At 39.1% G+C, this 16,502-nt stretch overlaps 1 protein-coding gene and 1 long non-coding RNA gene across 7 annotated transcripts in view; both read left to right on the top strand.

Annotated features, from left to right (window-relative positions):
• Snhg14 (small nucleolar RNA host gene 14) overlaps nucleotides 1-16,502 on the top strand; it is a 1,177,441-nt gene that overhangs the window by 428,132 nt on the left and 732,807 nt on the right. The window lies entirely within an intron of this gene.
• Nucleotides 1-16,502, top strand: part of Snrpn (small nuclear ribonucleoprotein N) — a 467,683-nt gene that overhangs the window by 428,132 nt on the left and 23,049 nt on the right. Inside the window, exons 4-6 of one of the 6 annotated variants that reach the window (NM_001349692.1) lie at nucleotides 7,307-7,391; nucleotides 11,775-12,052; nucleotides 14,357-14,547. The exons of 4 other annotated variants lie outside the window; for them this stretch is intronic. The gene's annotated coding sequence lies outside the window, so the exon portion shown is untranslated. The remainder of the gene's footprint in view (nucleotides 1-7,306; nucleotides 7,392-11,774; nucleotides 12,053-14,356; nucleotides 14,548-16,502) is intronic. One more of the 6 variants, NM_001349693.1, reaches the window with a different exon arrangement.

Raw genomic sequence — 16,502 nt, 5'->3', positions numbered from 1 at the left:
GTAAGCCAGGACTGTGATATGGAAAGCACACTCACCAGTCATAATGTCACTCATCACAAACCATCTCCATGGAATTTGCCACAACTGAGGATTTATACCTTATTATTAGTTAGCTTTCTGTTGTTTTGATAAAACACTGACAATAAAAGACTTTGGGAGGAAAGGGTTTATTGGGTCTGTACTTTCTCTTTCTTTGAGACACTCAAGTCAGGAACTTGAAAGCAGGACATAGTGCAGAGAAACTCTGCTTATTGACTTGCTCATCCTAGCTGCTCAACCTGTTTCTAATAGAACCCAGGTAGAAATGCCTAGGGATGGCAAAAACAGTGGCCTGAGTCCTCCTGCATCAATCATTAATCAAGAAAATACTACCACAAACTTGCCAATTTGATGAGCCATTTTCTCAATTGAGGTTCCTTCTGCACAGCTGACCATAGTTTGAGTTAAATTGAACAACAAGCCAGACCACTTCTGTACCCTGAATTCCAAACTTCTCAGTTTCTAATGACTGTGACACAAGGTCCAGTATCCCCCGGAACTCGTGTCTCTAGCTGCATATGTATCAGAAGATGGCCTAGACGGCCATCAGTGGCAAGAGAGGCCCATTGGTAGAGCAAACTTTATATGCTTCAGTTCAGGGGAACACCAGGGCCAAGAATTGGGAGTGGGTGGGTAGGGGAGTAGGGGGGGATGGTATGGGGGACTTTTGGGATAGCACTGGAAATGTAAATGAGGAAAATACCTAATTAAAATTAAATTAAAAAAAAAAACTTTCTGACTGGAAGCTCTGGTGGTACTGTTTGGTTCATATTGTTGTTCCTTCTATGGGGCTGCAAGCTCCTTCATCTGCTTCCATTCTTTCCCTAGCTCCTCCATTGGGAACCTTGTGCTCAGTCCAATAGTTGGCTGAGAGCATCCACCTCTGTGTTTGTCAGGTACTGGCAGACCCTCTCAGGAGAGAGCTATATCAGGCTCCTGTCAGCAAGCTCTTGTTGGCATCCAAAATAGTGTCTGGGTTTTATGACTGTATATGGGAAGGATCCCCAGGTGGGGCAGTCTCTGGATGGTCATTCCTTTAGTCTCTGCTCCACACTTTGTATCTCCTCCCATGGGTATTTTGTTCCCTGTTCTAAGGACTGAAGTAAGTATCCAAGGAGCTAAAGGGATCTTCAACCCTATAGGTGGAAAAACATTATGAACTAACCAGTACCCCTGAGCTCTTGACTCTAGCTGCATATGTATCAAAAGATGGCCTAGTCGGCCATCACTGGAAAGAGAGGCCCATTGGACACGCAGACTTTGTGTGCCCCGGTACAGGGGAACGCCAGGGCCAAAGGGGGGGAGTGGGTGGGTAGGGGAGTGGGGGTGGGTGGGTAAGGGGGACTTTTGGTATAGCATTGGAAATGTAAATGAGCTAAATACCTAATAAAAAATGGAAAAAAAAAATTTATATTATTGGTTAGAGTTTTTGTTGCTATAATAAACACTGTGACCAAAGGCAACTTGTGAAAAAAAAAAAAAAAAAAAAAAAAAAAGAGTACACATGGAGGGACCTATAGCTCCAGCTGCATATGTAGCAGAGGATTACCTTATTGGATATCAGTGGGAGGAGAGGCCCTTGGTCCTGAGAAGGCTTGATGCCACAGTGTAGGGGAATTCCATGACAGGGAAGTGGAAGTGGGTGGGTTGGTGAGCAGGGGGAAGGGGAGAAGATATGGGGTTTTCAGAGAGGATAAAATTTGAAATGTAAATAAAGAAAATATCTAATAAAAAAATTGAGTGCCCAAATTTGCATTTGGTACCTTTCCACCTTGGAGAAACTTTATGTCTGCCTTGATATTTATACAGCTTCTTACATGGGCCCCATGTGGGGCTTTTGCTTACACCAACTATAGCCTTCAGTGAAGCCCCTTTGAAACCAGTAGTCTCTTTAACACTTTTATATTCAATTTGTAATCTAGTCCTCTCTCTCTACCTCTCTCTTCTTCTCCCTTTCCCTTCCTCCTCTCCCCTCTTCTCTCTTACACACACATACACACACACACACACACACACACACACACACACACACACACACACACACACACATACACATACTCTACTTTGTGCAGTAATCTAAGAATTACCATTTATAATCATGATTCACTCATTAGCTCTGAAGGCCTCAGAGCTTCTCATGCTTAAGGTCTAGTGGCTTCTTCCTTCAAATCACTGGGTTTAGAGCAAATACTGGCACCCTATGTTCTCACAAAATGTGTGCGTATAAGCCCGAGAATCATACTAGCAATCTCACACTTTTGAAACAAATGAATGATACATCTAAATTCCTTGTATCTAGAGAATCAGATCATAAATGGTTCTCAGTTGTCCTGCCCTGTGTTGCCCTGGCTTCTCTGTGCCACCTCCCACCACCCTTTTCCTTCGTGTAAAGCCAGTAGAAAATATTTTCATTGGTGGATTATTATCCTCTAACCTGAAAATGTCAATATTAGTGGTGGTAAATGGGGAGAAAACAGAGTGATTACAAAGCAGATTATAACAAGAGATGCAATTTGGCCTGCTTTTGGAAATAGTACAGTGAGGTGAGGGTTGGTGTAATCCTAGTGGAAGAGTCTCTAGTCCATGGCAGGATTAGCAGTTCAGAGGCCAGATCAGAGGAGCAAAGCCACTGACATATGTTTAGTTGACTGTTTTGAGCCAGTACTGTATGGTGTTCTAAACCTATGTAATAGGTGCCATGTAAGTTCTTCGTTCTAGTATGGTGGTAGAGCCTCATGTATATTTGAAACCTGTGAAGAAAGATCTGTGCAGTTCCTACTGTAGTGTATAGAAGAGGATGAGCTGAATCTTTCAGTCCATGTCAAGTATGTTTTTTCTCTGAACTTAGTAGTAGGGTGTGTATTTCGTGAGTGTACTTTATTTGTTATATTTTATAATGCACCTTGCCATATAAATTAGCAGTTGCAAAACTCATGCTTTGTTTTTTTTTTGTTTGTTTGTTTTTGTTGTTGCTGTTGTTTTGTTTTGTTTTTGAGACAGGGTTTCTCTGTATAGCCCTGGTTGTCCTAGAACTCACTTTGTAGACCAGGCTGGCCTCGAACTCAGAAATCCACCTGCCTCTACCTCCCAAGTGCTGGGATTAAAGGTGTGTGCCTCCACTGCCCGGCTGCTGTGTTTTTCTTGTTTAGCTAACTCCCATATAGTTATTGAACTTGGGGACTAATATACAAATTCTAGAAATCAGACTAAGCCATGATACAGAAAGCTTTTTTTATTTGTTTTGGTTTTTCGAGACAGGGTTTCTCTGTATAGCCCTGGCTGTCCTGGAACTCACTTTGTAGACCAAGCTGGCCTCAAACTCAGAAATCCACCTGCCTCTGCCTCCCAAATGCTAGGATTAAAGGCATGTGCCACCACTGCCCAGGAAAGCTTTAATCCTGTTGCTAGGAAGGAGAAGCAGAGGGAAGTCTGTGAGGCCAGCCTATTCTGTTGAATAAGCTCTAAGCCTGGCACAGCTACTATGGGAAATCCAGCCTTAAAAAAAAAAGACTTATGTATATGAAGAACTTGCTGTCAATCATCACCTGAAAACAGTTGTACCAAAGAAAGTCTGACTGCATTGCATTATCACTTCTCTATTGAATTCCATTGCCCTTTACTAACTACCATACTTATGGATTTTCAAAAATAGAACATACATCTCAGAAAATTCAAAGCCACCACCCACAAACAAGAGAAAATATGGTGGTTCGCGCCTTTAATCCCAGCACTTGGGAAGCAGAGGCAAGCAGATTTCTGATTTCCAGGCCAGCCTGTTTTACAAAGTGAGTTCCAGGACAGCCAGGGCTACAAAGAAACCCTATCTCAAAAAACCAAAAAAAAACCAAAACAAAACAAACAAACAAACAAACAAAAACAAAAAGAGGAAAACATGCAAAGTTTTTATCTCTGGTTCTCTGTTACTCCCTTCAGAATAATTATTTTCAGCTCCATTCATTTACGAGTTTCATATTTTCAGTTTTTCATGAGTTTAATAACAGTACATTATATACATTTATACTAAATGTTTATTATCTATTACTTGAATGATAGATATCTGAGCTGTTTCCATTTCCCATGCACTGTAAATATAAAATCAATGAACATGGATGAGCAGGGATATCAGAAGTTTTATATAGGTTCTTCTTGGTATATGACCAAGAATGTTATAGCTAGAGCATGTAGTAAACATATTTTTAGCTTATTTTATAAGATAAGAACTGATTTTCATAATAGATACACCAGTTTGCACTCCTACCAGAGTTCCTTTTTCTGTGTACCTATGAGAGCATTGGTTTAGTTTCTATATTTATCTTAGCCATTCTCATTGGTATAAGATGAAATCTCTTAAAAATTTTTAATTTTCATCCCTGAGAAGTAAGTGTTGAATGCATTTTAAAAATGTTTCTCAGCCATTTGTATTTCATCTAATCAGAATTTTGTATTTAGTTTAATGGTCCATCTTTGAATTTTTTAATTTTTCTTTATTTTATTTCATTTCTTATTTTTTTCTTTTGTTTTGTTTTTAGACAGGTTTTCTCTGTGCAGTCCTGGAACTCACTATGTAGACCAGGCTGGCTTCAAACTCAGAAATCCATATGCCTCTGCCTCCCAAGTGCTTGGACTACAGGCATGTGCCACCACTGCCCATTTTGAAATTTCTATAATTTTTGAGATTATAATTTATATATCTCCATTTTCTCTCACTTTCTTTCTTTCTTTTTTTTTTTTTTTTTTTTTTTTTTTTTTGGTTTTTCGAGACAGGGTTTCTCTTTATAGCCCTGGCTGTCCTGGAACTCACTTTGTAGACCAGGCTGGCCTCGAACTCAGAAATCCGCCTGCCTCTGCCTCCCAAGTGCTGGGATTAAAGGCGTGCGCCACCACGCCCGGCTTCTCTCACTTTCTTAACCCTCCAATTTTCCTATGTCTAGGAACTCTTTGAAATCCATGGCCTCTTTCACCATAACTATTATTGAATGAATATATGTATATACTTACATACTCAAGACCCTCTTGAAGTAGGTTGGTTTTTCTTTGTTTTTGTTTGTTTGTTTTGTTTTTTGTTTTTGTTTTTGGAGACAGGGTTTCTCTGTGTAGCCTTGACTGTCCTGGAACTCACCTTGTAGACCAGGCTGGCCTCGAACTCAGAGATCCGCCTATCTCTGCCTCCCAAGTGCTGGGATTAAAGGTGTGCACCACCACGCCCGGCAAGGTTGTTTTTCTTTTTCTTTTTTTTTTTTTTTTAATTAAAAATTTCCACAGCTTAAGGAACTAAGGGGACCTCGCAGTAACAGCAAGGGTGAAAAGCCAGAGGCCAGCTAAGGGACTAAGCCTGTCTATCAAAATAAAACCCAATCTTTATTAATATAGAAATATCTACTTTTCTAGCCCTCTAGGAAAACCTAAATTTCAAATCAGACCGAAGGCCACGTGCTGGAATGTCCTGAGAATGGAAATAACAGCTGCCACCTGTGTGCTCTGGGGGGGGGGGTGCACATCCACTGGTCCGGCTGGAGAATGCTGATTAACGAGAAGAGTCAGAATCTGTGTTCTTTGGACGAATTAGTCTCTCTGGCAGCCACCGCGCTCCATCTTCATCTCGTGAAAAAACACAAACCGAGCCCCTACCCCAAATTAGAACTGGATCTGGACCCTTCCATTCATTAGTCAGGGGGTCCTAGCATTTTAAAGCACCATCTACAGCACACAACTAGATTATTTGTTAGGGTTGTTTTTCTTAATGTTACATTTTAGAATTGATTTGTATATCGAAAAACTCTCTATTAAATGTATACATGATAGAGATTTTTTCCCAATCCAAAGGCTGTTCCTTCAATTTAATGATGGTGTCCTTGCTATACATAAACTTTTTAGTTTTCTTAGGTCACATTTATTACTTGTAGAACTTTCCTGTTAAGATCCTTTCCTGTGTCAGTGAGTTCAAGTATCCCATACTTTCTACTCTATCAGAATCAGGATATCAGGTCTTAAGTTGCAGTTCTCGTTTTATTTACAGTTGAGTTTGTGCAGGGTCAGAGTTAAGGATATAGTCTCATACATCTATATGTTTCTGTGCAGTTTGACCACCATAATTTTTTTTTTTGTTTTTTGTTGTTTTTACATTTTGTGAACAATAACATGGTTGTATTAGTGTGGGTTTATATGTGAATCCTCAGTTCTATTCCATTAACCAGTGTGTTTATGTCAGTATCATACTAATTTTTTTTCTTACCTTAGCTCTATAGTATAACTTGAAATATGGGATGGTGGATACTTCCTGCTAGTTTATTATTCAGGATGTTTTTGGTACAGTAAGTCCTTTGTGTTTCCACCTGAAATTCTAATTTTAAGGATTGAGGATTACATAATCAAAATATAGATCAACACTGAAAAGCATTGAAAATGTCAGAATCCTATAGTTTCAAATATTAAGCTAGGTTTTAATTTAATTTTATATGTAAAAATAAACAAGCACCTCTATCTCATTAGCATAAAGAAAGCAGACTAAATATTTCCCATATACAATGTCACAGGGTATGCATTACTATTTCAAAACGGAGGAAAGGGAGCATTATGAAGAAATGCTGAATGAAAACAAGGCTGAAAAACAGTTAGGCAAACTCCAAACTCTGCATCTTCATACTGATGTCAAAGTGCTTTTGCAATCTTCAACTCATTTAGCTTTGTTGACAGTTACGTGCTCTTCTCTGTTGGGCTGCTTTCACAGCCTGTGAGCAGCTTTCCTTTGCAGGTATCTCTTGGTTCTGTATCTTTAAAATTTTGTTGTCTCTATGGTAATTAAGGCTTCACAGCTTCAAAAAACAGCCATGTTAGGCCTACATGCAATACACTCCAGACACATACCTGACCATAATGGCTTTGCATAGGTGCAAAGAGTGTTTTCCTAAGATCTTTCTTTTAACCTTGATTCTAAAGCCAGAACCACATAGCTTGTTGTGGGATATTCACAAGGGAGGACTACTCAGAGATGGATTTGACCCAATAAAAAGTCTTTACTCGCCAACCACTGACTATACTGGGTCTTGGGGATCCCAGTGTTACCCTGGACCTTTCTTGGAATGAACTTTTAAGCAGGAAAAAAAAAACAACAACAAAAAAACACTTTCTGGGTCGACATATCTCAGTTAATGAAAACAACTAGCCAGAAGCAGAACTACAAAAGCTAAAGTGCACAGTTGGTGCATTTTGAGACTTTGCCAGGACTATATGGATTTAATGAATAATGGCTTTGTTTTCATTTTGGCAGGTGCTGTCTACATGCTGAGTTTTACACACTGAATGTTACTTTCATCAATGGAGTCAGTTGTGCTATGTTTTAGAGGCCTAATAAGGTCTGGATCCTTGTTATATTTCCCACTTGTCTTAGTGAACAAGTCAAATTATAGACTCATTTTGCTATAGTGTAAAATTTCAGAGCTTCATTGTTAATATAATCTTTCTTTTATCTCTTGAGAAGTCTAAGTCTGTTCAATTTGTAGAATTATCTCTGCCAGAGGATTTAACTATTGTTTTGATTCATCAACTGAAACTTTTAATAGATGTTGATTAATGTATCTATTTAGTTTGGAAAGCATTAGTCAAACCATTAGTACATATAAACAGGGTAGTTATTATCAGAGGCCCAGTAATACTGTGGTTGTCAAAATAAATTAACCCAAAAGCAGAATAGCAGTCATCAAAAGAAGGGAAATTCCTAGACTAAATGTTTTATATATAGTACAAGGTTTTTGTTTGTTTTAATTCCTCTAACATTACTTTGGGCTGTCTCCAGTCACACTGACTTTCATTGGTCAATAGATTTGACAATCTGGTTAGTTCCCATACTTAAGTACTACATGGGTAGGCTGTCTCAGCATAACCAGCACACCTTGCTTATTTTTGGCTAGGAATAATTATGTCCATTCCCAGGAGTCCTTTCTGTATCATAGAGTCTGATTCCCATTTGTTTCCAGGGACAATGGGTATTGTTCTATCTGAATGGAAGTAGAAGAACCAGTTAGTTGAACAATTATAAGATCTTGGTGTTGGTCCAGTCCTGAGGTATTGGTTTATGCTGACAGAGAGAGTGAGACACCAAAATTTTCCTAGTTATCTGTAAGTCTGAGTCTCATCAGAAAAAGTGACAATATATCTCAGTCTATCTCAAAGGTCTTGTCCCAATCAGCTCTCTGCTGTTGAATACTCTGAGCTACTTCCAACAATTGGGGCCTGGTAATATTTTTATTTCTCTTAACTTTTATAACATTTTTATAATATCTATGGCCAACTGGGTGACAAAGGAAATCTGTTTTGCAGCTGTCTTTCTCAAAAGTACCACTGAGAATTAGATAAAGTCTCCTTAGGGTTTTACAGAAGGGGAAGTCCCTTTTGTTCAGGCTGTGTTGTCTGGCAGTGATTCTGCGGCCCAGCCCACAGGCAGTTTAGTTCCTATTCTTTAGTGCTGTGTTTTTATGGATCATTGATTGAAACAGTGACAGCAGTCATAAAAGAGAAAAGGGGTCGAACTTTGTATTTTCCTTCAAACTCCGCCCTGAGGAATTTTCCCCTTCCCTAGGGCTGCTTAGAGAAGGAATGACTGGTACAGAGGGAATTCTCACCTGAGGAAATTATTTTCCTCATCCTGTATGCATTGTGCCTTGAGGACAAGGGGCCCTGAATGAGTCACTTGGCTTCTCCCCTCCTCCACACTGAAACCAACCCTGTGAGCAGGATTCAAGCAACTAAAAGAGCAAGTGCTCCTGCTCCAGAAGTGGGACAAATGGAGGATTTTTTAAGGTTTTTCTGGGTGACATGGGAGGGGGAGGGGCAAAAGGATTCAGGTCCCCAACAGGATGGGACTCAGGTCTTAAGTGAGAGGTTTCTTACACCAAAGAGAGCCACTGGTCAATAGAGGGAGAAAGGACTGACAAAAACACATACAGACACAAAAAAGACAACCAGGAAGTGGCTAACACACTTTCATACACCTGAGCAGACAGAAGGATCTAGTGAAGTTCATATGGATCCTGCACATTGAATCAGCATCCTTGTCTGACCTCACCTGTGTGTCCAACCATGCCTTAACCAGACTTACCTCTGGAGGTAAAAGACCAGATGACTGTCTAATTTAGAAACCTTAGAGGTATCAGACACCTGTAAGGAATTAGACAGCATTTGATCAAACAGAGCCCTCCGGACCTGTAACATCTCAGGCTCTGTACCTCCTAGAAGTCCCTTGGCCATCGCATCCCTCCAAGTGATTCTGAGACACACGGTGTTTTGAGGTTTGGTCGCTGAGATTTTGGTGGAACGCCCAGAAATGTTGTAGGGCTTTCACCAGAGAAAACTGCTTAGACATGAGCTTAAACTGATAGAAAGTTTTTATTAACCAACCAGCAACTACTTGGGGAATTCAAGATCCCAATGTAGCCCTGAGCCTTCCTTAAGATAAGCTTTTAAGCATGAAACCCATGTGCAGTGCCGGGTGGTGATGGTACACACCTTTAATCCCAGCACTTGGGAGGCAGAGGCAGGCGGATTTCTGAGTTCAACGCCAGCCTGGTCTACAAAGTGAGTTCCAGGACAGCCAGAGCTATACAGAGAAACCTGTCTCAAAGCAAAGCAAAACAAAACAAAACAAACAACATTGCTTTAGTATTGGCAGGTGCTTTCTACTTGCTGAGTTTTGCAGCATGAATGAGCATGAATGATATGATACGGTGTCAGTTGTGCTAATGTCTGGAGGCCTACTAAGGTCTGGAGCCCTGTTATATGGCCAAAGAGCTCAAGCACAGCTGCTTTTTGGGCAGGAATGTGGCCCCTTGCTTTAATTACATCTTTATCAGCTTTCTATTTTTGATAGTTTCCTTTATTGCCTATGTTTGGCTGTTCTCTATCTTACTTTCCAGGCCATGCTGACATTGAACCTAGAGATTTACCAATCTCTGCCTTCTGAGTTCTGGGATTAAAACTGTGTACCACCATACCTGTACCTAAAATGTTTTTAAATTCCTTTTCACAAATTACAAGTTTAGCTAGGCAATGTCTTGACCTGAAGTCACCACGTCTTTTTTTTTCCATTGTGCTTTGGGCTTTTCTTTAAACTTTTTCCTGGTGCCCTTCTCTCTTCAAACTAGATATTTTATATTTATTCTTGCTCAGTTTATCCCTTTTCACTACAAATCTATAAATACTGGCCACCAGTAACTAAATAACACAAACAAAATACTAGGTTGTTCTGAAATGTCCTCTACCAAAGAACATTCCATTTGGCATGTTCCAAGCTGTTTATCAATTATACTTCAACTTAGCCTGAGGAAGAGTTTTGCGGGGCAAGGGCAGAAAGCAGCCACCTAACCAGAATATCACAAGAACAGCCTCTAGGATGTGTATTAATATTCTTCTCTGAAACTTCTTGATCCAGGCCTTCAATGTTCAAGTCACACTTAGTATCACTGCCTGCCCTGCTTCTACTATTCTGACCTATTAGGCTATACTTAAAGAATTCCACTGCTTTTCTTATGCAAATTACCAAAGTTCACATTCCTCAAAATAAAATAACATGGTCTGGCTTATCACAGAATTACTTCAGTCTGTGATACTAACCTCTGTCTCAGATAGGGTTTCTACTACTGTGAAGAAACACCATGACCACAGCAACTCTAATAAAAGAAGACATTTAGTTGGGACTGGATAACAGTGATATTTCTAGTCCATTATCACTGTAGTGGAAAGCATGGCAGCATGCAGGTAGACATGGTGCTGAAGAGGTAGCTGAGAGTTCCACATCTAGATAGGTAGACAGCTGGTAGAGAGAGTGACACTGGGCCTGACTTGAGCATCTGAAACCTCAAAGCCTATACCCAGTAAAACACATCTCCCAACAAGGCTACACCTACTCCACCAAAGCCACACTTCCTATGCAACTCGATGAGCCTATATATGGGGACCATTTTTTATTCAAACCTATGTGTGTGTGTGTGTGTGTGTATGTGTATATATATGTGTGTGTATGTGTATGGATATATATATATATATATATATATCTTCAAAAATATGATTATGTTATTTGTGTGTGTGTGTGTATGCTTGTGTACTTGCATGCCTACACTATCCATGTGAAGTCAGAGGACAATTTTCAGAGTTTGTTCTCTCCTTCTATAGGTTCTTTGTTTTGTTTTGTTTTTGTTTGTTTGTTTGTTTTTTGAGACTGGGTTTCTCTGTATAGCCCTGGCTATCCTGGAACTCACTCTGTAGACCAGGCTGGCCTTAAACTCAGAAATCCACCTGCCTCTGTTTCCCAAGTGCTGGGAATAAAGGTGTGTGCCACCACCACCCGGCCCTTCTATAGGTTCTTGAGACTGCATATTAACATATTGAGCCGTCTTTCTGGGGAGAGAGAAAGAGAAGAAGGAGATGAGAGAGAGAGACCAAGAGAGATCTTATTTTATATGCAAATTATCTATATTTGTTCAACACATTATGATAGTATCTTTGCCCAACAGTTTTCTTAGCAGATTTGTTAGCATTATACCTTCTTAAATAGTCATTTTCTTTTTGTGTTGATAAACTTTAATTTTCTATTCAGTAGTGGTGGCTGGTATAGGAAGCTGAATGTTCACACCTTTAAATAAAGCAGCAACCAAAGAGAGCAAACTGGAAACTGCACAGGTTTGTTTGTTTGTTTGTTTAAAAAAAAAACTCAACACCCTCTCTTTGTGTTTTACTTTTTCCAGGAAGGCTACACCGCTTAAACTTCACTAAATAGAACCATCACCTGGGAACCAACTATTCAAATACCAGAATATGTGGGGAACATTTCTCACTTAAACCATCACAGATACTCTCTAGCCCTGCAAGCCTGTCAAGCAAGGTCCAGAGTTCTTATATACTCCAGAGAAGTACCATAACACTTGCTGTGCCATTGATAAAACAGACTGCACACAGACTGCTGACAGTCATAGGGCTGGGAAAATGACATCTGCTCTAGTTTATCTTGGTGCCGGGGAGAAAGGTACATAGCACTCCAGGGGAGATAATTGTTTACCCATAAGACAAACTTAATCTCATTTTAAAAAAGGTGTGTGGGGTAGTGGGTATTTTGTTTTGTTGTTGTTGTTATTTTTTTCCAGGGACAGGGTTTCTCTGTGTAGCACTGGCTAACCTGGAACTCACTCTGTAGACCAATATGTTCTGGAACTCAGAGATCCATAAAAGCATCCGCCTCTTAGTACTGAGATTAAAGGCATGAGATGCCAATGCCTGGCTCAAAAGAAGTTTGAAGATTTTTCTGTTTGCTTGTTTGTTTGTTTTTGACATAGAGTTTCTCTGTATAACAGCCATGGCTTTCCTGAAACTCACTCTGTAGATCAGACTAGACTCAAACTTAAAAAGATCCATCATACCTGACTTAAAAAATAATTAAAAAAAATACTTTAAAGGGTCTTGTTATGAAGCACTTGCTGACCTGGAACACACTACATAGGCCAGGCTATGCTTTAAGTCACAAAGATCACACTCTGTTCTCAGCACCTAGGATTAACGGCAAGTACTACTACACCGAGCCTCAAAGTTAAATCTTTATCATATGCATTATTTAGCATTCATATTTTCTGTAAACTGCTGCCTAGGCTTTAAAACCTTTCAGAAGTTCACTAGTCTAGCATTTGGCTTTTAGGTAGCATTTTCCTGAGGCATTCAAGGCTCAGTACAATTCTCACCACATTTACCTATGAATGAATCTAGAAAAGCAAATTGTCTGCTTTAGCCAGTCTTTTTTTTTTTTTTTCCTGGAGCCTCTCTTAGATTTTTCCCAAGACATTGTCCCCCATATGTCATTTTTGACCATGTTTTCATATATCTCAAAGAGAAGAGAAATGCATACTCTCTCACTTCTAACTTACTTTCTCCATCTTCACTGATTTTTTTTTTTTGCTTTATGTACAAGGGAAGAAAAAAATAGGATGTGGAAAAACAGAAAGTCTAAAGTATAAGGAAAATGGCCATAGACATTATTTTGGAGAAAACTAATTTCCCTTTGCAAGTGGACATCAGTTGTAAATAGCTAGTTGGTGGGAGCCACTATGCATTTCTCTGTCTAAGCACTGGGCACCCATCTGGCTTGAACCTGTGTAGTCTTGTGCATATGTTAACCCCAGCTCAGGCTAGGCCCTATGCCCAGGAGTAGGTGGAAAACACAAAACATAATTTTGGTACTTTTATGGATGATTGGTCTTATATTGTTTTATTTGTACATTTTTTGTCTTATTGGTCTTTGCTTGGATATTTTGGTTATGATCTTTTTTCCATTTTTTTATGATTTTACTTGTGTTTTAGAGAGAGAGATGAAAGGCATGAAGTAAGGGAGATAGGGAGAATCTGGGAAGAGTTGGGGGAGGGGAATATATGATCAGAATATATTGTTAGGAACTAATTTCTTTCAATTAAGAAAAAAAAAATTTCCGGGGTAGTGGTTCAGTGTATAAAAATAGTGACTGATTTTTCAGAGAACCCAGGTTCACTTTACAGTACCCACATGGAAGGTCACAATTGTCCAGTTCTAGAGTGTCTGACACCCTCGTGTAGCCTCTAGGGACAGGAGGCATACCCCTGGTGCACAGGCAAAAACTTATAAAGTAATAAAATAAACTGTAGTGTGTGTGTGTGTATGTGTGTGTGTTAGAGAGAGAGAGAGAGAGAGGGAGAGAGAGAGAGAGACAAAGAGACACAGAGAGACACACACAGAGAGAAAGACACCCCCTCCCCCAGAAAATGTTATCTGGATAGAAACACCTTTTGATCTAACAGGAAGATCCTGCAGGTCATCAAACTGCCCCCTAGGAAGGAGACAAAAGAGCTCCAATCTTAGGATCCTTAAAGTTCCAAACAAGTGTTAAAGAAAAATAGGTCATGAATTTGAAAGAGAGTAGGAAGTACATGGGAGGTCTTGGAATAAGGAAATGGAAGGCTATATGGTAATTTTCTATTATAATCTCAAAAAGAACAAAACAAAACCAAAAAAAAAAAAAAAAACCAAAAGAAATGCCTCACTGTATTTTTGGGAATCTTTCAAAGCTGTAACCACAGCGACCCCTATCATCCAATAAACCTGTGGCTGAAATTGTGTGAGAGTGTTGCTATCAAAAGTAAGCTTTAAAAAAAAAAGTTTTGAAAAAGCAGCGTAGTCCATGAAAAAAAAAAATACAGCAAGATTTTTTTAAAAAAACATTTCTTTTAAAGCCAAAGTAATGTAAAAGTGATGGGGGTCGGGGTCACACAGCATCCCAATTTCTTCTTTCTTTTTGTTTTTGGGTTACAGAATTTGAGGATAAAGCATCTTCTGACAATTGTGCTACCCTTCAGGAATAGAATGATCTCTCCCATTGTTGAATGATTCTTTCTAAAAGTGTGGGAGCCATGCAGGAATTTGGCTTATTGTGAGACAGCTGATGTTTTCTACTTCATCTTCATATAAAATCATTCTGCCTTTGTAATATTACGAGCCACGTGGTAAGAATTTACCTGTAATCTTCCTAAATCTAACGAACTCAGTTCAAATATTATGGAATTATATTGTTTGCTTGTTTTCCTTCTTTGTTTTTTTTTTCTTTTTCTGAGACAAGGTTTCTCTGTGTAAAAGTCCTGACTGTCCTGGAACTCATGTTGTAGACCAGACTGGAGTCAAACTTACATAGATAAACCTGCCTCACTTGGGCGAGTGATTGCTGGGATTAAAGGTGTAATTTACCACTGCCTGTCTTGTTTTGTTTTAAGATAGTCTAACTCTGTTGTCCAGTCTAAACTGGAAAATACTGCTTACTTCATGGGAGGCAACGCTTGATTCATGGCAATTTTTCTGCCTCAGATTTTCTGGGATAAAAGGAACAAAGCACCATGTTTTTAGCTCAAGATGGTTGCATTAGTTTGCATTCTTATCAGCATGGAGTAAGTTTTTAAGTCCGTTGTCTCTGTAATACTCAAGTACATTAATTTTATATTCACCAGGGCCTTTCAGGGTTAGCAAATCTGTAATGCTAGGACTAGGAAGCAGAGTAGTAGTTTTGATGCAGCCTAGTCTACATAGCAAATTCTAGGACAGTGAGAAGGACACAATGAGACTGTCTAAGAAACAAAAAACAACAGGAAAGGTTTTATTATGAGGCCCAGGCTTGCAAAGTGCCCTCTCTGTCTGATTTCTAGCACCACATAATTCCTGCAAGGTAAAATTCCAACCCAACCATGACACATCCTGTTTCAAAATCTCCCCATCTTGGGAAAACAAAACAACCCCCTCCTTCACTACCACCCCAACGCCCTCTACCCTGCCAAAAAAAAAAAAAAAAAAAAAAAAAAAAAAAAAAAAAAAAAGAACAAAATCAGGCATGGTGATCCCTTGCTGTAATGAGGGTAGAAGGCTTATTGGCTTATTCTGAGTTTTAAGCCAGTTAGTGCAACAAAGGAATTTCCAAGCACACCTGGGGTAGATTAAGAACCAGCCTCAGAAAAGCAACAACAAAATACACACCCTGCAGCGCTGAGCTACACTCCACCATTCCTAGCCCTAGTCTATTGTCTTTTCATTTTTCCATAAGTAGTCTGTCCTTGTGATTTTCATTTGCATTTCCATGGTGACTGACAATAGTATCTAATTGTTTAGTTCTATGTAAATAGATTTCTTCAGCTGTTTTCGAAAGTTCAGGTTTTGGTTACATTTAGAACTGAATGTATCTTCATTGAAGTTGAATTTAGGATGTTTGCGAACTGGATGCTAGCTCAGTGCGGGGGGAAGGGAAGTAGAGAACTTCCAACTTTGTTAGAATACCTCATTAACAGTTCTTGCAGGCCCTCATTAAGCTATGCTAAACCCATGTAAATTTAGCTTCCTTAGTTTTCTCCTTGCCATTTTGTTTTCCTAATCTTCAAATAATTGCATATTGAAGTTACTACCACAATAATACTTTTACTAGGCAGACAGGAAATTAATAGGTCAAAAGTAACTGAAATAAATTCTTATATATGTATCCACAATCTACAAAATGTTTTTGTTTTTGTTTTTAGATATTGTTACAAATTGAACCTGGCCTTGAGTATGCAAAAATACTGCTTTCTTAGAATAAGTTTCCTAAGAGCTGGAATTACTGGATGGCATTTCTATGAGGTCATATATTTGTTAGTAAATAGTGTCTACTTTTCACCCCCCAGGCATAACAACATTTAGGAAGCCCTGTCTCTAAAACCAACAACAACAAAAGAAGCAGATACATAAGTTTCATAACTGAATGTTCTTCCTATTAAAATTTAATCACACCATGATCTGGAGGAAATAGTTTTCTCCCAGTCATATGTTCTAACACAGAGAAAGAAAATACAAGTAATACTACATTAATGTAGAATGTAGAATTAGGAATCAGGATAACTTTTTTTTCTGTACAGAATTTTAAGTATCTGACAATTTGGCTGGGCTT

The sequence above is a fragment of the Mus musculus genome, chromosome 7 (genome assembly GCF_000001635.26).
Source record: "Mus musculus strain C57BL/6J chromosome 7, GRCm38.p6 C57BL/6J".
Classification (NCBI taxonomy): Eukaryota; Metazoa; Chordata; class Mammalia; order Rodentia; family Muridae; genus Mus; species Mus musculus.
This window is presented reverse-complemented; position numbering and strand designations above follow the sequence as displayed.